Source organism: Hypanus sabinus, chromosome 2 (genome assembly GCF_030144855.1).
Source record: "Hypanus sabinus isolate sHypSab1 chromosome 2, sHypSab1.hap1, whole genome shotgun sequence".
Lineage (NCBI taxonomy): Eukaryota > Metazoa > Chordata > Chondrichthyes > Myliobatiformes > Dasyatidae > Hypanus > Hypanus sabinus.
In genome coordinates this window covers 109,666,687-109,689,558 of record NC_082707.1, presented here as the reverse complement: position 1 = coordinate 109,689,558, position 22,872 = coordinate 109,666,687, and the positions used below count along the sequence as shown (strand labels likewise).

At 41.2% G+C, this 22,872-nt stretch overlaps 1 protein-coding gene across 2 annotated transcripts in view; it reads left to right on the top strand.

Moving 5' to 3' along the window:
- LOC132382062 (tau-tubulin kinase 2-like) overlaps positions 1-22,872 on the top strand; it is a 377,848-nt gene that overhangs the window by 253,590 nt on the left and 101,386 nt on the right. The window lies entirely within an intron of this gene.

Sequence of the window (22,872 nt, the reverse complement as noted above, 5' to 3'; positions counted from 1 at the left end):
TTGTACTCCCTCCCCCCCCCACCTACTGTCTTCACTCATCACAAAGCTTGTACTCCCTCCCCCCCACCTACTGTCTTCACTCATCACAAAGCTTGTACTTCCCTCCCCCCCACCTACTGTCTTCACTCATCAGAAAGCTTGTACTTCCCTCCCCCGCACCTACTGTTCACTCATCACAAAGTTTGTACTCCCTCCCCCACCTACTGTCTTCACTCATCACAAAGTTTGTACTCCCCCCCCCCACCTACTGTCTTCACTCATCACAAAGCTTGTACTCCCCCCACCTACTGTCTTCACTCATCACAAAGCTTGTACTTCCCTCCCCCCCACCTACTGTCTTCACTCATCAGAAAGCTTGTACTTCCCTCCCCCGCACCTACTGTCTTCACTCATCACAAAGCTTGTACTCCCTCCCCCCCCACCTACTGTCTTCACTCATCACAATGCTTGTACTCCCTCCCCCCATCTACTGTCTTCACTCATCACAAAGCTTGTACTCCCTCCCCCCCACCTACTGTCTTCACTCATCACAAAGCTTATACTCCCTCCCTCCACCTACTGTCTTCACTCATCACAAAGCTTGTACTCCCTCCCCCCCACCTACTGTCTTCACTCATCACAAAGCTTGTACTCCCTCCCCCCCACCTACTGTCTTCACTCATCACAAAGCTTGTATTCCCCCCCCACCTACTGTCCTCACTCATCACAAAGCTTGTACTCCCTCCCCACCTACTGTCTTCACTCATCACAAAGCTTGTACTTCCCCCCCCACCTACTGTCTTCACTCATCACAAAGCTTGTACTCCCTCCCCCCCCACCTACTGTCTTCACTCATCACAAAGCTTGTACTCCCCCCCCCCCCACCTACTGGCTTCACTCATCACAAAGCTTGTACTTCCCTCCCCCCACCTACTGTCTTCACTCATCACAAAGCTTGTACTCCCTGTCCCCACCTACTGTCTTCACTCATCACAAAGCTTGTACTCCCTCCCCCCCACCTACTGTCTTCACTCATCACAAAGCTTGTACTCCCCCCCCACCTACTGTCTTCACTCATCACAAAGCTTGTACTCCCTCCCCCCCACCTACTGTCTTCACTCATCACAAAGCTTGTACTCCCCCCCCACCTACTGTCTTCACTCATCACAAAGCTTGTACTCCCTCCCCCCACCTGCTGTCTTCACTCATCACAAAGCTTGTACTCCCTCCCCCCCACCTACTGTCTTCACTCATCACAAAGCTTGTACTCCCCCCCCACCTACTGTCTTCACTCATCACAAAGCCCCCCCACCTACTGTCTTCACTCATCACAAAGCTTGTACTCCCTCCCCCCCACTTATTGGCTTCACATCACCTTAAAGCTTATATTCCCCCCCCCCCCCCAACTACTGGCTTCTTCCCCTTCCTTCTGCTGAGATGATCAGCAGGGTCTCCTTCTCTATCCCCTGCATTTGTAACATTTATGGGGATCATGGCAGACAAAGGGATCAAAGCATTGTTAACAATCCCTATCACCTATCCTACTATCTTTTTGACTATTGTCAGGAAGGTGTTACTGGGGCATTAAGACTTGGACTGCCAAACTAGAATAACAGCTCCTTCCTTCAGGCTGCGAGACTAATAAATACATTACTCTGTCATCACCGAGGTCTTCTCACTTGGATAGCGAGCTGTTTATTGTTAACCTGTGCTGCACAGTACACACATTTTGAATTATAGTGTATTAACTTATGGTAATATTTTAATATGCTGTGTGTGATATATGTTTTGTGAAGCACCACGGTTTTGTTTGGTTATATATATGCAAAGTCAGATGACAATAAATTTGAAACTAAGTAGTAGGGTCAACATTTTGGGAATATAAGAATAAAGTAAAAGGGATGAAGAGTATAAGAGAGATTCTGAATGTCTCCAGAATAAATAACAAGCAAAATAGTTTAGAAAAGGGTAAGTATTTAACTTCTAGTAGCATGGAGGCAAAATTGAAAGGGGTGATAAATACAGGACTGAAGGTGTGAGATATTCGAATGCATGCAGTATACAGAATAAAGTACATGATCTTGTAGTGCAGATAGAGATTGGCAGGTATGATGTTGTGGGTGTTACTGAGTCTTAGCTGAAAGACGTTGGGAGCTTAACATCCAAGGGTACACATGGTATGAAAAGGACAGGCAGGTGGACAGAGGGGATGGGTGGCTCTGTTAGTAAACAAATAGAATCAAATCCTTAAAATGAGGTGACATAGGATTGGAGGGTGTAGAATCTTTGTGGTAGAATTAAGAAACTGCAAGAGTAAAAAGTCCTGCCAAAGGGTTTGAACCTGAAACGTCAACTGTACTTTTTTCACAGATGTTGCCTGGCCCACTGAGTTCTTCCAGCATTTTGTGTGTGTTGCTAGGATTTCCAGCATCTACTGATTTTTCTCTTGTTAAGAGTAAAAAATCCCTGATGAGAGTGAAATACAGGCCTCTGAACAGCAGCCAGGATATGGGATATATAAATTTTCATGGGAAGTAGAAAGGCATGTAAAAAAGGCAATGTTATGATAGTCGTGTGGGATTTCAATATACAGGTTGGTGCTGGATCACCAGAGAAGGACTTGTAGAATGGCTATGAGATGGCTTTTTAGAGCAGTAGCGAATAGGCATTTCTGGATTGGGTGTTGTGTAATGAACCAGATTTGATCAGGGAGGTTAAGGTAAAACAATCCTGAGGAGGCAGTGATCGGGGCATTGGAGTTTAATCCCAGAATTCTCTGTAAGGACTCTGTACTGTGAAATGCTCGGGTTTTCTCTAGGTTCTATGATATTCTTCCATAGTCCAAAGACGTACTGGTTGGTAGGCTAATTGGTCATTGTAAATTATCCCTTGATTGGGTTAGTGTTATATTGGGATTTGTTGAGGGTTGCTGGGCGGCATGGCTCAAAAGACCAGAAGAGCCTTTGCCATGCTCTTTCTCTAAATAAATAAAATTCAACACAAAAGAGAGGGCATACAAAATAGCAAAATTGGTGAGAAGCTAGAGGATTGGGAAGCTTCTATAAACCAACAGAAGGTAACAAAAAAAGTAATAAGGAGAGAAAGATTAAATATGATGAAGGTATATAACGGTCCCCGTTATTATAAAAATATACCAAAAGTCTTTTGAAATGTATAAGGATTAAGAGAGGTGAGAGTGGTTATTGAACCCGCTGGAAAATGACACTGGAGAGGTAGTAATGATGGAGAAAGAAATGGTGGAAAAATTCAATATGTATTTTGTGTCAGTCTTCACTAAGAAACATATCACATGAGCACATCTACATGAAATGAAGCTGTAGAAAAGCAGCATCCATCATCAAAGATTCTCACCACCTAGGCCATGCTCTTTTCTCACTGCTGCCATTAGGTAGAAAGTACAGGTGTCTCAGGACTTGTACCACCAGGTTTAAGAACAGTCACTACCCCTCAATCATCAGACTTCTGAACAACAAAATATCTACACTTATTCTTTATTCTGACGTGGTCCCAAAGTACTGGAAAATTGCAAATATCAGTTCCACTCTTTAAGGAGGGAAGAAGACGAAAGAGAAGACATTATAGGTCAGTTAACCAACTTCAGTAATTGGGAAAGTTTTGGAATCTATTATCAAGGATGGGGTTTTGGGGAACTTGGAGACTAATGATAAAATAAGTTAAAGTCAGCATGGTTTCTGCAAAGGGAAATCTTGCATGACAAACCTGTTAGAATTCTTCAAGGAAGTGTAGGTGTGTGTGTAGGCCTCTGTTAGTCTCGATAGACCATGGATTTGCACCTTGGAAAGTTTCTAGGGCGCAAGCCTGGGCTAAGTTTTTTTTTTATGTAAGACCGGCAGTTGCCCAATCTGCAAGTCTCCCCTCTCCACGCCACCAATGTTGTCCAAGGGAAGGGCATTAGGACCCATACAGCTTGGCACTGGTGTCGTCGCAGAGCAATGTATAGTTAAGTGCCTTGCTCAAGGACACACACGCAAGCCTCAGCCAAGGCTCAAGCTAGCGACCTTCAGATAACTAGACGAACACCTTAACCACTTGGCCACGCGCCACAGGTTCAAGGAAGTAACAGGGTCGACAAAAGAGAGGCAGTGGCTGACTTTACTTAAATTTTCAGAAGGCATTTGATAAGGTGCCACAAATGAGGCTGCTTAACAGGAAAAAAATCCTATGGTGTAACAGGAAAGATACTAGCAATGAGTAGAGAAATGGCCCACAGGCAGGAGGCAGCAACTGGGAATAAAAGGGACCTTTTCTGGTTGGTTGCCAGTGACTAGTGGTGTTCATTGGGTCAGTATTAAGATTGCTGCTTTTCACATTGTTTGTTATTGATTTAGATATTGGAATTGATGGCTTTGTGGATGATACAAAGATAGATGGAGGGGGTAGGTGGTGCTGAGGAAGCAATGCAGCAGGATTTAGAAAAATTGGAAGAATGGGCAAAAAAGTGGCAGATGGAATACAGTGTTGGGAAATATTTGCCAATGCATTTTGGTACAGGAACAATAATGTGGACTATTTTCTAAATGGGGAGAGGGTTGAAACATTAGAGGTGCAGAGGGACTTTGGAGTCCTTATGCAAGATTCCCAACTTAACAGGTTGAGTCTGTGGTAAAGAAGGCAGAAGCAATATTGGCATTTATTTCAAGGGGGATAGAATATAAAAATAAATAGCTAATGCTGAAGCTTTATAAGACACCAGTCAGGCTGTACTGTCAGCAGTTATGGGCTCCATATCTCAGAAAGGATGTGTTGTCATTAGAGAGAGTTCACGAGGATGATTCCAGAAATGAAGGGGTTAACATATGAGAAGCATTTGGCAGCTTTGGGCCTGTACTCACTGGAATTTAGAAGAATGTTTGGGGATCTTATTGAAACCTCCTGAATGTTGAAAGGACGAGATAGGGTGGATGCGGAGAGGATGTTTCCTCTGATGTGGGTATCCAGAACTAGAGGACACAGTCTCAAAATTGAGGGATGGCTTTTTAGAACAGAGGTAAGGATGAATTCTTTTAGCCAAAGAGTAGTGAATCTGTAGAATGCTCTGCCACAGTCTGCAGTTAAGGCTAATTCTGTTGGTATATTTAAAGCGGAAGTTGATAGATTCCTGATTGGGCGGGGTATCAAGGGATATGGCAAGAAAGTGGTCGAATGAGATTGGGGATCAGCCATGATGAGATGATGCAGCAGACCCAATGGACTGAATGGCCTAATTCTGCTCCTATCTCTTATTGTCTTTTTGTTTCATGCTTATTTATTTATTTCTGCATTTGTAGTTTTTTGTTCATTGATCCTATTTGAAGTTACTGTTCTATAGATTTGCTAAGTATGTCCCCAGAAAAAGAATCTCAGGGTTGTATGTAGTGACATATATGTACCCTGATAATAAATTTTACTTTGAACTTTGAACATCAGCAGTATGCCAGAAATTTAGGAATATCAGGGGGCAGAAGTGAGTGTACTTGCTATTTGGGGGTCTGAAGGTAGGTAAGTCACCTGGACCAGACGGACCATATCCCAGGGTTCTGAAAGAGGCATTTGAAGAGATTGTGGAAGCATTAGTAATGATCATTCCACTAGATTCTGGAATGCTTCTGGAGGACTGTAAAAATTGCAAATGTCACTTCACTCTCTAAGAAGGGAGGGAGGCAAAACAAAAGAAATTGTAGGCCAGTTAACCTGACTTGAGTGATTGGTAAGACGTTGGAGTGAGTCCTTTATTAAGGATGAGGTTTTGGGGTACTTTGACCTATTTTTTCATGTGCCTCAAGTGCCATTCTGGTTTCCTTAAGGAGAAATCTTGCCTGACAAATCTGTAGGAATTCTTTCAGGAAATGACAGACAGAATAGACAAAGAATTAGTGGATGCTGTTTATGTGGGTTTTCAGAAGGCCTTTGATAAAGTGCTCCATAGTTGCTGAACAAGATAAGAGCCTGTGATATTTCTGGAAAAATACCAGCATGGATAATAGGTTGGCTGATTAGCAAGAAGTAAAGAGTAGGAATAAATAGGGCCTCTTCTGGTTGGCTGTCAGAGACTAGTGGTGGTTAGCAGGTGTAAGTATTGAGAGTACTTCTTGTCACATTATATATCAATGATTTGGAAGACAGAATTGATGCCTTTGTGGCCAGGATTGCAGATGATACAAAGATAGTTGTAGGGATAGGAAGCAGATAGTCTGCAGAAGGGTTTAGACAGATTAAGAGAATGGGTATAGAGGTGGTAGATTGAATATAGTGTAGGGAAGTGTATGGTCTTGCATTTTGGTAGAAAGAATAAAGACATAGACTTTTCTAAATGGGGAGAAAATTCAGAAATGGGAGGTGCAAACGGATTTGCAAGCCCTCATGAAGGCTGAGTTGGTGGTAAGGAAGGCAAATTCATTAGTATTCATTTCGAGAGAGCTAGAATATGCAAGCAAAGGTGTAATGCTGAGGCTTTATAAGGCATTGGTCAGACTGCACTTGGAGTATTGCGAGCAGTTTTGGGCACTTGTCTAAAATAGAATATGCTGGCATCAGATGAGGTTTATGAGAATGATTCTGGGAAAGAAGGGGTTAATGTATGAGGAATATTTGATGGTTCTGGGCCTGTACTCATTGAAGTGTGGAAGAATGGGAGGGGGGATTTCATTGAAATTTATGCAATATTGAAAAGCCTAAATAGTGTTTGTGAATATGATGTTTCTTATAGTGCGGGAATCTCAGACCAGGGGGCACCACCTCAGAATAGAAGGATGTCCCTTTAGAACAGAGATGAAGAGGAATTTCTTTAGCCAGAGATGTGAATTTTTGGAATTCATTGTCATAGATGGTCATGGAGGCCAAGACACTGAGTATATTTAAAAGCAGAGGGTAATAGACTCTTGATTAGTAAGAGTGTCAAAGGTTATAGGGAAAAGAAAGGAGAATGGGGCTGAGAGGGATAATAAATCAGTCATGGTGAAATGGCAGAGCAGAATTGAGCTGAATCAGAATCAGGTTTATTATCACTGGCATGTCATGAAATGTGTTGATTTTTGGTGGCAGTAAATTGCAATACAGAATAATAACATTTAAAACTCTAAATTACAATAAGAAGTATATATAAAAATTCAATTAAATACTACAAAAAGAAAGCAAAAAATAGATAGTGTACATGAGTTCATTGTCCATTCAGAAATATGATGATGGCATTGTAGATGAAATATGAATTTAAGATAGCCAATAATATAAAAGGATACCAGAATTTTTTTCAGATATATAAAGAGTGGGAGAGGTGAGAGTAGATATTGGACTGCTAGAAAACGATGTTGGAGAGGTAGTAATGAAGGAGGAAGAAATGGTGGATGAACATCTTTCAATCATTTGGTTGTATTCGCATTGAGTGCATGGTTTTTGATGTGACACCACTCAACCAGCTGACGTTGTACACTTCCTTATTGCTGTCTGAAATTCTGCTAACAATAGTAGCATCACTGGCGAATTTATAGATGGTGTTTGAGCTGTGCTGAGAACAGTGGGTAAAGCATGCATCCTTGAAGCATGCTAATTTAAATTGAAAGCAAGCTAGCAAACAATATCAAAGTGGATAGTAAAAGCTTTTTCAAGTATATAAGAAAAAGGGAAGTGAGTGTGGGTATGAGTGAGTGTGAACGCGAAGCGCAGAAACAAATATCACTGTGATGATAGTACGCTCTAGTATCAATTGTTTGGTGACAATAAAGTAGAATGAAGTTAATGAAGTATCAGACCCCAAGAAAATAAGGCCAGAGAAAAAATAACGGGGGACAAGGAGATGGTATATGAGTCTTCACTGTGAAAGAAGCTAGCAGTATGCCAGATGTTGAAGGGTGTGAGGGAAGAGAAGTGAGTGCACTTGCTGTTACATGGGAGAAGGTATTTAAAAAGTTGAAAGTCCTAAGGGTACGTAGGTGTCTCTGACCGGATGAGCTGCACTCTAGGGGTCTGAAAGAGGTAGTGGTAAAGATTGTGGGGTGATTAGTAATGGTCTTTCAAAAATCATTGGACTCTGGTAGAGTCCAGAGGACTGGAAAATTGCAAATGTCACTCCACTCCTTAAGAAAGGAGGAAGGCAGCAGTAAGGAAATCCTAGACCAGTTAGCCTGACCTCAGTGGTTGGGAAGATGTTGGAGTCAATTGTTAAGGATGAGGTGATGGAATACTTGGTGACACAGCACAAGATAAGACAAAGTCAGCATGGTTTCCTTAAGGGAAAATCTTACCTGACAAACTTGTTGGAATTCTTTGAGGAGGTTACAATTAGGATAGGTAAAGGGGATGTAGTGGATGCTGTATATTTAGACTTTCAGAATTCCTTTGATAAAGTGCCACACATGAGTCTGCTTACCAAGTTAAGGGCCCATGGTATTACAGGAAATGTATAGGCATGGTTAGAGGATTGGCTGATTGGTAGGAGACAGCAAATGGGAATAAAAGGATCCTTTTCTGGTTGACTGCCAGTAACTAGTGGTGTTCCGCAAGGGTCGGCGTTGGAACCACTTCATTTTATACTGTATATCAATGATTTAGATGATGGAATAGATGGCTTTGTTGCCAAGTTTGCAGATGATATTAAGATTGGTGAAGGGGCAGGTAGTGTTGAGGAAGCAGGAAGGCTGAAGAAGGACTTAGAGAGATTAGAAGCATGGACAAGGAAGTGACTAATGAAATGCACTTTGGTAGTAGAAATAAATGTGCAGACTATTTTCTAAATGGGGAGAAAATCCAAAAATCTGAGATGCAAATGGATTTGGGAGTCCTTGTGCACCCTAAAGGTTAACTGGTAGTTTGAGTCGGTGGTGAGGAAGGCAAATGCAATGTTAGCATTCATTTCAAGAGGTCTAGAGTACAAGAGCAGAGAATGATGTTGAGGCTTTATAAGTAATTGGTGATGCCTCACCTTGAGTATTGTGAACAGTTTTGGGCTCCTCATCTAAGAAAAGATGTACTGGCATTGGAGAGAGTCCAGAGGAAATTCACAAGGATGATTCTGGGAATAAAAGGTTTATCATATGAGGAATATGTGATAGGCAACAACACACACAAAATACTGGTGGAACACAGCAGGCCAGGCAGCATCTACAGGGAGAAGTGCTGTCGACGTTTCAGGCCAAGACCCTTCGTCAGGACTAACCAAAAGGAAAGATAGTAAGAGAATTTCTTACTATCTTTCCTTTCGGTAAATCTCTTACTGTCTTTCCTTTCGGTTAGTCCTGACGAAGGGTTTCGGCCCGAAACGTCGACAGCACTTCTCCCTATAGATGCCGCCTGGCCTGCTGTGTTCCACCAGCATTTTGTATGTGTTGTTGTTTGAATTTCCAGCGTCTGCAGATTTCCTTGTAATATGTGATAGGTCTGGGTCTGTACTCATTGGAACTTAGAAGAATGGGAGTGGGGGGAACTCACTGAAACCTTTTGAATATTGAAAGGCTCTAGATGTGGAAAGGATGTTTCCCATGGTGGGGGGACTAGGACAAGAGGGTACAGCTTCAGGATAGAGAGGCATCCATCCATCCATCCATCCATCCATCCATCCATCCATCCATCCAATGTTTTTCAAAACATTTTACAAATTAAAAACCCCAAATCCCAATGAGGAACATTAAAACAGTGCAAAATTAAGCATACAATAACAATATGCTACAAAGGAAGAGAATTTAACAAAAAAAAACACCTAAATTAAAGACGTAAGCTTAGTGTCCCCCAAGCCCCACAACACAAGAAAAAACAACAGCAACTCCAGACCAACCACAACACAATATAGAGAGTATAAGTCAGGACAGCCAAACTCCCAGACTGTGAATACACTCAGCAACAGAGGATAATAATGCCTTCTACCAGAAAAAAAAAGGAGCTGAAAGCAAGGGACGGAAAAGAAAAAAAAACCCTAGTCAAGAGGAAGGTTATGAAAGTACTCGATAAAAGGTCCCCAGACCTTATGGAACTTTAGATCCGAATTGAGAACTGAATAATGAATTTTTTTGAGGTCCAAACAGGCCATGATGTCGTTAAGCCATTGAGCATGAATGGGCGGGGCAACATCTCTCCATCTGAGGAGGATCAAGCGTCTAGCCAGGAGAGAGGCAAAGGATAATATTCGGCATTTGGTCGGACCCAGACATAAATCTGTCTCGCCCCAAAAACCGAACAGAGCAATTAAGGGGTTTGGTTCTAGGTGCTGATTCAGAATACACGATAACGTAGTGAAGACATCTTTCCAGAATTCCTCCAAGCTAGGACAGAACCAGTACATATGGATGAGAGAGGCCACGCCCCTCTTGCATTTATCACAGAGCGGACTAACGCTAGGGTAGAATCGAGATAGTTTAGATTTAGACATATGGGCTCTATGAACAATCTTAAACTGTAAAAGGCAGTGGCGAGCACAAAGAGAGGTTGAGTTAACCGATTTGAGAACTGAATCCCAGCTCTCCTCAGATAAGGAGATATTTAAATCCTGCTCCCAGGCCATTTTGATTTTATCCATCGTCGTAAGGCTGCTAGTTTATCTCGGATGATTGACATTAAGCCTTTACCTAGTGGATTCATGGAAAGAAATAGGTCCATAGCATTTTTCGCAGGCATTTCAGGAAAGTTAGGAATTAAAGGAGCAATAAAGTGTCGGATTTGGAGATATCTGAAAAAATGAGCATTGGGCAGATTGAACTTAACAGAGAGCTGCTGAAAAGAAGCGAAGCAATTATCAATGAAAAGATCTTCAAAATGTCTAATGCCCTTCCTATACCAAACCTGGAATGCTGAATCGTATGTAGTAGGTAAAAAAAGATGATTATGAGCAACAGGGCTGGAAACGGAAAACCCCTGGAAACTATAGCATTTCCTGATCTGAGCCCATATATGCAAAGTGTGTCTAACAAGAGGATTAGCTATTGATCTGGGCAGACTACTAGGGAGTGCAGAGCCAAGAAGTGCAGAGATAGATAATTCTTTAGTGGAGCTCAGCTCCATCACCACCCAGTTAGGGCACTTGGGTTGGCCATGGAAGGAAGACCAGAAGGTAGCACAACATAATAATATAAACGAAAGTTAGGTAAAGCCATGCCACCCTCTTTTTTAGATTTTTGGAGATGGATTTTATTAATTCTAGAGCGCTTATTCTGCCACAGATATGACAAAATAATAGAGTCTAAGGAATCGAAAAAAGATTTAGATATAAAAATTGGGATAGATTGAAATAGGTATAAAAATTTGGGGAGAACATACATTTTAACAACATTAATACGACCTACCAAAGACATAGATAGAGGTGACCATTGTACCAGACTCTGTTTTATAGCATATGAAAGATTGGCAAAGTTTTCACGAAAGAGATCTTTAAACTTCCTTGTGACTGTAATTCCAAGATAAGTAAATTGATTATGGACTACTTTAAAAGGGAGATCACGAAATGTTAGTTCTTGTGCTTCTTTATTAATTGGGAGAAGTTCACTCTTATGTAAATTAAGTTTATAGCCAGAGATCTGGCTAAACTGGTCAAGAAGTGAAAACATTAGAGGTAAGGATGTAGACGGATTTGAGAGAAAGAGTAATAAGTCATCAGCATAGAGAGAAACTTTATGCTCAACACCCCCTCTCCAAATCCCAGTCCCATAGCCAAATCAAAGAGAAAGGGACTTAAGGGGCATCCCTGGCGGGTGCCACGTTTGAGATTAAATACTTGGGATTTCTGAAAATTGGTTAAAACAGAGGCAGTAGGACTCAGGTACAGCAATTGAATCCAAGAGATGAAACTTTGGCCAAGGTCAAATTTTTCTAAAACTGCAAAAAGGTAGTTCCACTCTATACGATCAAATGCTTTCTCTGCATCGAGGGAAATAACACATTCAGGAATCCCAGTTGGAGGTGAGTAGAAAATATTAAATAAACGCCGAATGTTAAAAAAAGGGAGACAGTTTTTAATAAAGCCTGTTTGGTCATCAGAGATAATGGAGGGAATGATGGTTTCTAATCTATGAGCCAAAACTTTAGCTAAGATCTTTACATCAACATTGAGCAGAGAGATTGGCCTATACGAGGAACACTCTGTTGGGTCTTTGCCCTTTTTTAAAAGAAGAATAATAGATGCCTCACTGAAAGAGGGTGGCAATTTGCCGTAATTAAACGAGTCAGATAATACTGAAAGTAACTGAGGAGAAAGAAGAGAAGAGAATGATTTATAAAATTCTACAGGGAACCCATCAGGTCCAGGAGATTTCCCTGAGGACAGTGCAGAAATTGCAGTAGATATTTCTTCTAATGACATAGGCGCATTGAGTTTGGCTTTGAAATCAGATGAAAATGAGGGGATATTCAGATTCTGTAAAAATTGATCAACAGAGATATTGTCATTCAGAGATTCAAAGGAATAAAGCCGAGAATAAAAATTTTTAAATGCGTCATTAATTTCTAAATGATCCGATGTAAAGTCTCCGTTCTCCTTCCGGATCTTTGTAATATGTTGTTTGGCTTTGGAACGCCTCAGCTGATTGGCTAGGAATTTACCAGACGTATCCCCATGAATGTAAAAGTGACTCTTGCTTTCGAGAAGTTGGCGTTCGACAGGTTGAGTGGACAGAAGGTTAAATTTAGTTTGGAGTTCAACACGCTTCTTGTATAATTCAGGGTTCTTAGTTTGGGCATATATTTGATCCAATTCTTTAATCTGGTTAATGAGGTCTAATCGATCTGCATGGGATCTTCTGTTGAGAGTTGCTGTGTAAGAGATTATTTGCCCCCTCAGATATGCTTTCATGGCATCCCAGACAATCTGGGATGGCACTTCAGGTGATGTATTATTGTTAAAATAAAAGGTTATCTGATCCTTAATAAATTTTAAAAAATCATCATCCGATAGTAAAGTTGAATCAAACCGCCAGTGTTTACTCCTCTGAGGGAGACCAGGCAAATTCAGAGAGAGAGTAATTGGGGCATGGTCAGAGATCACAAGATAGTCACAAGAGTGGGCAAATGGAATAAGTTGGTTATCGAGTAAGAAATAATTCTAGTGAAGGTATGGTGAACATGTGAGAAAAAAGAATAATTCTCTCCGTGGGATGGAGGAAACGCCATATATCAGAGATACCATAATTAGAGAGAAACGATTGGATAGCTAAGGCAGATTTAGTAGGTGGTCTAGTAACAGAGGACGATCGATCCAAATTGGGGTCTAACCAACCATAAAGTCACCACCCAGTATAAGAGTGTATGAGTTTAAGTCTGGTAGTGAGGAAAAAAACCATTCAAAAAAATTAACGTAATCAAAATTGGGGGCATACAGGTTTGCTAGTGCAACTTTAGTGTTATATAGTTTGCCAGAAACAATAATAAAACGGCCATTTATATCAGATAATTTATTATGGAGTTCAAAAGGAATATTTGAGTTAATAAGAATGGAGACTCCCCTAGCTTTAGTGGTAAAGGATGAATGAAAATGCTGACCCGCCCACTTTGACAAAAGCCAGGAGTTATCAGAACAACGAATATGAGTTTCTTGAAGGAAAGCAATGTCAGCTTTGAGTTGTTTGATATGTGAGAATACCTTCCACCTTTTAACAGGGTGATTCAATCCCTTTACATTCCAGCTCACGAATTTAAGTGCACTAGCCATTATCGATTACTAATGCACAAAAGGCAGAAGGCATATAAAAAGTCAAGCAGTACAATAGCAGTCTGGGAGCAGAGATGTAAACATAGATTCGTAAAATCAAAACATATACATGTCCTGAGCAATAAAGAGATGTAATATATACAGTGAGTGATGTTGGAACTAGAAAACCCACCCCACCCACACAACCCAAAACTAGACGGCTATCAAAACAAGTAGCTAGCTCTACCAAAAAAATTAACCCAAATACAACTTCCAGATCTATGCCATTAACAGCAGTTCCGTGTAAATACTATAACAAATAGTAACTAGTTTATGCACTAAAAAACATAACTACAGATTAGAACACCTTCTGCAGGAATATAGAACTTAATACAGAGAAAATCGGAAGAGGACCAAAACTAACCTGCCAGCGAAAAAATTATAGAAGAATGAAGTAAGAGAAAGGGAAAGGATAAAAAAAAGGAGAGGAAGGGGAAAATTATAAATTCAAGACGAGTATTTATCAACCATTTACAGAGAAGAGAGAAAAAAATTCAGAAATTAGAAAAAGGGTGTGAAGAAAAGAAAAAAGTATAATAAAATAAATAAATATAAAAAGAAGGAAAAATAGATCGGCAATTAAACTGTGAACCAACAAACAGGAAGGCCTTCACTGAAGACTTCAATCCTCCAAACAAGTTAAAGTCAGTTGTAGAACTCTGCAGATAAAGTTGTACAACAATAAAAAATAGATTACACACACACCAAATCCGGGGAGAGATTGTCAACAGCCCTTAGAGTTTCGATGAAAAATGTCTGAATGATTCAAGTAAAGTCTGAGTCCAGAAAAAGTAATTTTACTCCGAGAAGTACTTATGCACCATTTTAGGAGGTCTGATCGGGTTCTGAAGATGGCTGGATAGCCGGAAGACTTGCCACAAATGCTTCAGCTTCCTTGGCTGACTTAAACCATTTGTATTTCCCAGTGTTAAGCTTGATTCGTAGATCAGCAGGGGAACAAAGAGAGGGTTTAAAACCACAATCAAAAAGCACTTTCATTGCGCCTTTATACTCAGCGCGCATCTTTAAGGGCTGGGGTGCAAAATCTTCCACAAAGCGAATGGTTGTATCCTGGAAAATAAAAGAACCTCTGCGATGTGCCTCTATGATCAGACGGTGTTTTACTTGGTATTGATGGAAGCACAAGATTACTGGTCGCGGGCGGTTGCCCAGAATTCCAGCAGGAACATGGACCCGGTGTGCCCGTTCGAGCTCAGGCGGGTTCGGAAGCAAATCTTTCCCGAATATCTCACAGAGAAACTCGGTGAAAAACTTCACTGTTGATCCCTGTTTGGTGGCCTCTGGCAATCCAAGAATTCTAAGATTGCAGCGTCTGCTGCGATTTTCGAGATCCACCGTTTTGAAAAGGAGTTTGTTACACTTTTCCTCCAAGCTGGAACAGAGAGTCTCCAAGTATCGAACACGACTTTCTAAATCTTCAGAAGTCGAATCAATGCGAGATAAGTATTGGGCATGTTTGCCCACCTTGTCGTTGATCCGATCAAGCTTGTCCTCCAACTGTTTGAAAGCGGTTTTGAATTCCTTTAAAATTTCGTCTCGGAGCTGACCAAGCGCAGCCAGGGTCTCGTCTGAGAGAGCCGGAGCTTCCTTTCTCCCGGATTTAGAACTCTTGCTAGACGTTGTAAGTTAGATGTGTTCACAGGCAAGTAAGAGGTACTGAAAAAGTTCCTGACTAAGGTTTAAAAAATGGAGACATTTAGTGCAAAGATAGCGACAGTAACGGAACAAAAGTTCGGAGCAGCTAAGCAATCGCCATCTTACCGGAAGTCCGAGGCATCCATTTAAAACAGAACTGTGGAGGAATTTCTTTAGCCAGAGGGTGGTGAATTTGTGGAATTTTTTTACCACAGGCAACTGTGGAGGCCAGGCAGAGCTTGATAGGTTCTTGATTGGACATGGCATCAAATGTTATGGGGAGAAGGCTGGGGAGTATGTTTAGGGAGGGGAAGAAAGGATCGGCCTGATTGAATGGTGGAGCAGAATCAATGGGCCAAACAGCCTAATTCTGCTCCTATGTCTCATGGTCTTATGGTAAGCAATGGGTGGCTCAGCAGATACAAAATAAAACAACCCTAGAATTTTATAGCATGATGGAGGGATAGTCTGTCCAGAACAATAATATGTGTTGATGAAATCCATTCCCCTGAACAGATCTTCAGAGCTCCTGTTTTAACTGCCTCCTAGGTCCATAGTCCAGATACTTAATTCTGTCTTTTATTCCTCATCTTTACTTCCTTGTTTGTTTACACTCTCTCATTGTCTCTCCTTACAAACAACCTTTCTCTGTCTGATCCTTGTAAAGTCTTTATACTTGCTCCACAAGGCTTTTCTTGCCTTTAAAAGAAAATGGAAAAAGATTGAATTCTTTATTGAAAGAATAGTTTAATAAATTAGGGTTTCATGACAACTTGACCTGAATAACAAATTCAGTCCCCATGTGCTCATTAAGTAAATGAACTATATGATAAAAATAAAATTTGACATTGTTAGCATTAATGGCATGACAAATGGAAGCAGGTTATCTGTTGGTCCATTCACTCCTCACTAGTTGTGCCACTGGTTTCCAGAACAACAGTGACTCTCTGCGCAGCCTGCAGTTCCTGTGTAAATCACATGATATCCTTTTAGCATTAGGTCCTTTATTCTCTTGTACATAACTGCAAAAGAAAGCTGCGATCAGAGTAAGAATAAAGCAGAATAATTAATTGCTGTGGATGATCTTAGATTTTTCTTGCTCCAATTATTATCAAATAAAAATAATTCTTCTCTTCAATAAAAGGTTTCCTTTTGTTTTAACTGGAGTTTTCCATGAACATCGTGAACTTTAGTTGGAATTGGTTTGTTATTTCCACAGGTACCAGGAAACAGTAAAAATCATAGTTCCAAGTAAATTTTGTACATATGTCACCATATACAACCATGAGATTCATTTTCTTGTGGGTATACTCAGTAAATCCATAATAGAATCAATGAAGGACCACACCAACAGGGCATTGAACTAGTTTGCAAAAAGCAACAAACTGCAAATACAAAAACATAGAAATAACTAACTGTTATTTAGAACATGAGATGAAGAATGCTTGAAAGTGAGCCCATAGACAATAGGTGCAGAAGTAGACCATTCGGCCCTTTGAGCCTGCACCGCCATTCTGAGATCATGGCTGATCATCTACTATCAATACATGGTTCCTGCCTTGAACCCATATCCCTTGATTCCCCTATCCATAAGATACCTATCTAGCTCCTTCTTGGAGGCATCCAGAGAATTGGCCTCCACTGCCTTCCGAGGCAGTGCATTCCAGACCCCCACAACTCTCTGGGAGAAGAAGTTTTTCCTTAACTCTGTCCTAAATGACCTACCCTTTATTCTCAAACCATGCCCTCTGGTACTGGACTCTCCCAGCATCTGGAACATATTTCCTGCCTCTATCTTGTCCACTTCCTTAATAGGTTATGGGAACATTTCAATGACGGAGTAAATGAAGCTGACTGAAGTTATCCTCTTTGGTACAAGATCTGCTGGTTGAGGGGCAATAACTATTCCTGAATCTGGTGCTTTGAGTCATGAGCCCCCATACCATTTTACTGATGGCAGCAGTGAGAAGAGAGCATGGTCTGGGTGGTGGTGGGGGGGGGGGGGGGGGTGTTCCTTGATGTTGGGTGTTGCTTTCCTGTATAGATATACTGTATCAGTATAGATGTGCTCAATGGTGTGGAGGGCTTCACCCTTGGTGGACTGGGCTGTATCAACGACTATTTGTAAGAATTTCCTTTCAAGGGCATTTCCATAACAAGCCATGATGTCTCCAATAATTTGCTGTCCGCCACACATCTATAGAAACTGGTCAAAGTTTTAGATGTCATTCCAAATCCTCGCAAATTCCTAAGTAGAGGTGCTTTTCTCATAACTTCACTTGTGAGCTGGGCTCAGATTAGGTCCTCTGAAAAATAACACCAAGGAATTTAAAGTTGCTGACCCTCTCCAGCTCTGATCATCTACTGCGGACTGGCTCATAAATCTCTGGTTTCCTCCTCCTGAAGTCAATAATCAGCACATTGGTCTTGCTGACATTGAGTAAGACGTTGTTGTTGTGGCACCGCTCAGCCAGAGTTTCAATCTCCCTTCCAATAATTTTTCACCACCTTTGATTTGGCTTACAACAGTGCTGTTGTTGGCAAACTCGTAAAAGGCATTGGAGCTGTACTTAGCCACACAGTCTTAAGTGTAAAGTGATTAGATCAAGGGGTGTACCTGTGGTGTACCTGTGGTTCACCTGTGCTGAGGGGAATTGTGAAGGAGATGTCGCCAATCCGAACTGACTAGGGTCCAAAAGTGAGGAAATCCAGGATCCAATCGCACAAAGAAGTATTGAGGCAAAGGTCTTGAAGCTTATTGATTAGTTTTAAGGGGATGATGGTACTGAATGTCAATAAAGACCATCCTGATGTATGTATCTTCACTGTTCAGATGTAACAGAATTGAGTGAAGAGCCAATGAGGTGTCACAGCTGTGGACCTGTTGCTCCATTAGGCAAATTGGAGCGAATCCAAGTCATTTCTCAGGCAGGAGTTGATGTGTTTTATCACCAACCTCTCAGAACATTTGATCACTGTAGGTGTAAGTGCTATTGGATGATGGTCACTGAGGTAGGTTACCATGTTCTTTGGCACTAATGTAAGTGAAACCTGAGTTGGGTATCTCTGACTGCTGAAGTGAGAGGTTAAAGATCTCAGTGAATACTCCACCCACATGATCAGCAGAGGTCTTTAGTACTTGGCCAGATACCCCATATGGTCCGGATGCTTTTTGTGGGTTTGCCCTCCTGAAGGCTGCTCACACATTGGCCTCAGAGACTGAAATCATAGGATCATCAGGGACGGTGGGAGTTTGTGATGGTTCCTCCAGGTTTTGACAGTCAAAGTGATTATAGAAGACATTGAGCTCATTTGGAAGCAAAGCCCTGATGTCGCCTCTGTTGCTTGATCTTACTTTAGAAGATGTAATAACATTAAAGCCCTGCCACATCTATAGAGCATCCTTCGTTGATATAAGTTTAATCCAGAATTGCCACTTCACCTGTGAAATGGCTTTTCCGATATTGTACCTGAACCACTTGTAACTTTTATGGTCACCAGACTTGAATGTCTCTGAGTTGGCCCTCAGCAGATTGCAGGTCTCATGTTTCATCCAGGGCTTCTGATTGGGGAAGACTTTGAATGATTTTGTGGGGACACACTGTTTTTATAAAGTCTGTGACAGCTATGGTGCATTGACTTGAAGCAATTCTGTAGCCGCACCTTTGCTTCCTGCAACCACCTTTTTGCTATCCTAATCTCTGGGGCCTTGCTGTTTAGCCTCTGCCTGTATGCAGTTAGGAGAAGGACAGCCAAGTGATCAGATTTCCCAAAATGCAGTCTGGGCATGGAATGGTAGACATTCCTTATGTTAGTACAACAGTGGTCTAGGGTGTTGGGCCCTGTGGTGCTACAGCTTGTTTACTGATGGTAATTGGGCAGAAATTTCTTCAGTCAAGCTTGGTTGAAGTCCCTGACTATGATTTGAAAAGTTCAGTCCATCCTTCAGGTTATTTGCTGTATCTAGTGTACTGGGAGTAAGCCATGTCTCAGATAAACAAGCTCACAACAATCTTTCACTTTCCTCTGATGTAGCAATGTGCACCTGGGTCCTCAATTTTGTTCTCTAGCAACTGCACACTTGCCAGCAAGATGCTGGGCAGAGAGGGTCTCATTCCTTTGTGATTCAGCCTGGCATGGCGTCTCTTTCCCCCCTTCCCCACACCCACCTCTCTTCTGGTTGTGGTGCTAAACTTTCCTTCACTTAAAAGGTGATGTACCTGCTTGCTTGAGAGTTAGGTCTGCTGAATCCTTTAGAAGATCATTAAGTCTATAGTTATTTAAGTCAACTTAAAAGTACATTGCTTAAAGAGAAACTACATGCTGCAAATTGCAGTGAGAGTAATTCAACAGAAGTATATTTGAAAGTATTGTACATAGTCCACAGAACATTACCATGGGTCACTGGTGTCATCTTGCCTCAAAATCTTAGTTTCACAAGCCATTTATACTAATCATTTCAAAACATAAGTACTTTGAAGTAGTACAAGGAAAAGCACTGATGGAATGTTGGATATAGTGTTACAGGTATAGAGAAAGTATAGTGCAAAGTACAACAAGGTACTTTGTACAAGGTACAAAGGCCATAATAGCATAAATTCTGAGAGTTCATCTTTAACCTACAAGAGGTCTGTTTTAGAGCCTCTTTACAGAGGGATAGAAGCCGTCCTAGTGCCTTGTGTGTTTTTACAAACTTCTGTACCTTCTGCCCCATTCAAAGTTGAGAAAAGAGGTGGGGTCTCTGGTTGTGCTGGTTGCTTTTCCAAGGCAGCAGGAAGTGTAAACAGTGAAAGAGAGATTGGTATTTGTGATAGACTGAGAACTCAGCAATTTTTGCAGTCTTTGGAAGAACAGTTGCCATTACCAAGCTGTGATGCATTGGATAGGATGCTTTCAATGGTGGATCTATAAAAAGTTGGTGAGGGTCAATGGGGATATGCTGAATTTCATTAGCCATATGAGCAAGTAAAGGCACTGGTGTGCTTCTTTGGCCATAGTGTCTACATGGTTGAACCAGAGCAAGCTATTGGTGATGTTTATGCCTAGGAGCTTGAAGGTCTCAACTATCTCCAGCTCAACACCATCGATAGAGACAAAACTGATTAATCTACCCCCTGTCCTGAAGTCAATGGCAAGCTCTTTTCCTTTGCTGACGTTTAAGGAAAGGTTGTTGTCCTGACACCATGTCATTTGATTCTCATCTCTTTCCTCTACAAAGTCATGTCCTTATTTGAAATTTGACCTGATGTGGTGATGTCAATTGTGAACTTGTAAAAGAAGTTAGAGCAAAATATGCTTAAGATATTAAGTGCAGTAATGACTTTTTAACAAGAAAAATTTTATGAAAAAGTTCAGAATATTGCATTTAATGTAATTGAAATTGTTGCTCCTATACTTGGAGTACAATATACTTGTTTGTTCCATAAAAGATGTAAAACTGCAACTATTTTCATTGTTACGTTTGACATTAAAATGAATGGATTTTAGTTTCATTTGATGTCTGTTTATTGCATGATCCTCCATAAATCTGTTTCACTAAAATTGAAAATATCAAAATGATTGCTACTGTAGCCATGTAGTGATGTGGCTGCAGTTTTAAATTATCATTATATACTGTAAAAAAAATTATATAAATGATGACTTTTACCATGGTAAATCAATATTTTATGTAAAACCACATAGAAAAATACATGAAAAATTTGGTACAGGAATATTATTTAGAGGGAAAAAAATGCACCAACTATCAAAAGTAAAGGTAAAAAAATGCAGATGCTTGGAATTTACAGTAAAAACTGAGATTGCTGGAAATATTCAAAAGATTTAACCACATTTATGGCGGGTGGTGGTAGAAGTAGTGGTAACATTTCAGGTCAGGTCAAAGACCCTTCATCAAGGCTGCAAGGAAACAAAAGGATCTTTGAAACTCCAAGAAGTGTATGGTGGTGGAGGATTGGATGTCTCTGTCATGAGAATGGGTGACCATGAGAATGTGCAGTAAACAAGGCTATCTACTCATTAAGTAAATGGAGCAGTTAAAGAGAGAACATAGACAAAGAATTTAGCAGTTGTGAAACGTAGAGCAAGAGGATATGCCCAGCAGGTCAAGTTGACATGTTCAATGATGAATGGGGGTGGTGGAGGGGAGTCAAGAAACTAACAAGCTGAACCAATATCACAGATGAGGGGCCCAATAAAGTCTTAAGGAGCAGCACATCATTTGTTTGGAAGCATTGAAGGCTTCTGTATTTACTACAGAATTCTACAATGTAAGGTAATCCCATTTTTCACTCTTTGTATCAGCGTTCATCTGTGGTATTGGCTTGGCTTTGTACCTTTTATCGGTTTTCTTCTTCAGAGTGAAAGGCATATCCAATTTGTTTTGATGAAGGGTCACGGCCCAAAACATTGACTATTTACTCTTTTCCATAGATGCTGCTTGGCAGCTGAGTTCCTCCAGTATTTTGTATCATTTGCAGATTTTCTCTTGTTTGTGACCTGTCTGACTGGTCCTTTTGTTCTATATCTCATAGCTCCTATGTTCTTCTCTCTGTCTTTTGTTCTCTTGCTGCTCCTATTCACTCATTGTCCAGAAACCTGTTTGCCATTTGTCCCCTTGATCACTCCAATCTTGCAGAGACATTGACACTCCTTACCTAACACCCATTGAGCCTCTATATCAAACATATTATTCTCCGTAACTTCTGCCAATCCTGCAACTAAGAACATCTTTCCTACTGCTTTCTGTACTCCTTGTCCACTGGTCCCTCCCCACTGATTGCCCTCCTGGCACTTACCCCTGCAAGCATGACAAGTGCTATACCTAACTTTACATTCCCCCCTTCCAACAACCAACGTGCAAAGAAGACAATCTGTGCAAATACAATAAATAACTAGATAGGTAGATAAATACTGAGAACACGAGTTGTGGAGTCCTTGAAATTGGAATCAGTTCAGTGTTGAGTTGAGTGGAGTTATCCATTTTGGTTCAGGGGTCTGACGGTTGAAGGATAATAAATTTTCCTGAACTTGGTTCACTTCACCTGCCTATCCTCTACAAAGGTGAGAACCAATGCAGATTGGGGGACCACCTTGTGCACCTTCACTCTCCTGGTTGTCAGTTTGATTTCCTATTCCCATTCTGACATGCCTGTCCCTGCACTCCTACCATGATGAAGCCTGAAGTCAGGTTGGAGAAGCAACCATCTGAATAGCTTCCAACTTGATACCATGAACATTAATTTCTCTGACTTCTGGTAACTTATTCCTCCTCCCTCCCTCTCCCGTCTCTTTTCCCATTCCCTGTTCTGGTTACCCTCTCACCCATTCTCCACCTGCCCATCACCTCCCTCTTTCTTTCTTCTATAATGTAATGTCCTCTTCTATCAGATTCCTCCTCCTTCGGCTATGTATCTCTTCCTCTTATCCCCTCTGTACTTCATCCTTCCTCCTACACCCACCTACCTTACCCCCTCACCTGGTCTCACCTGCCAACTTGTACTTCCTCCCCACCCCACACCTTCATGTCCTGGCTTCTGCTCTTTCTTTTCCAGTTCTGA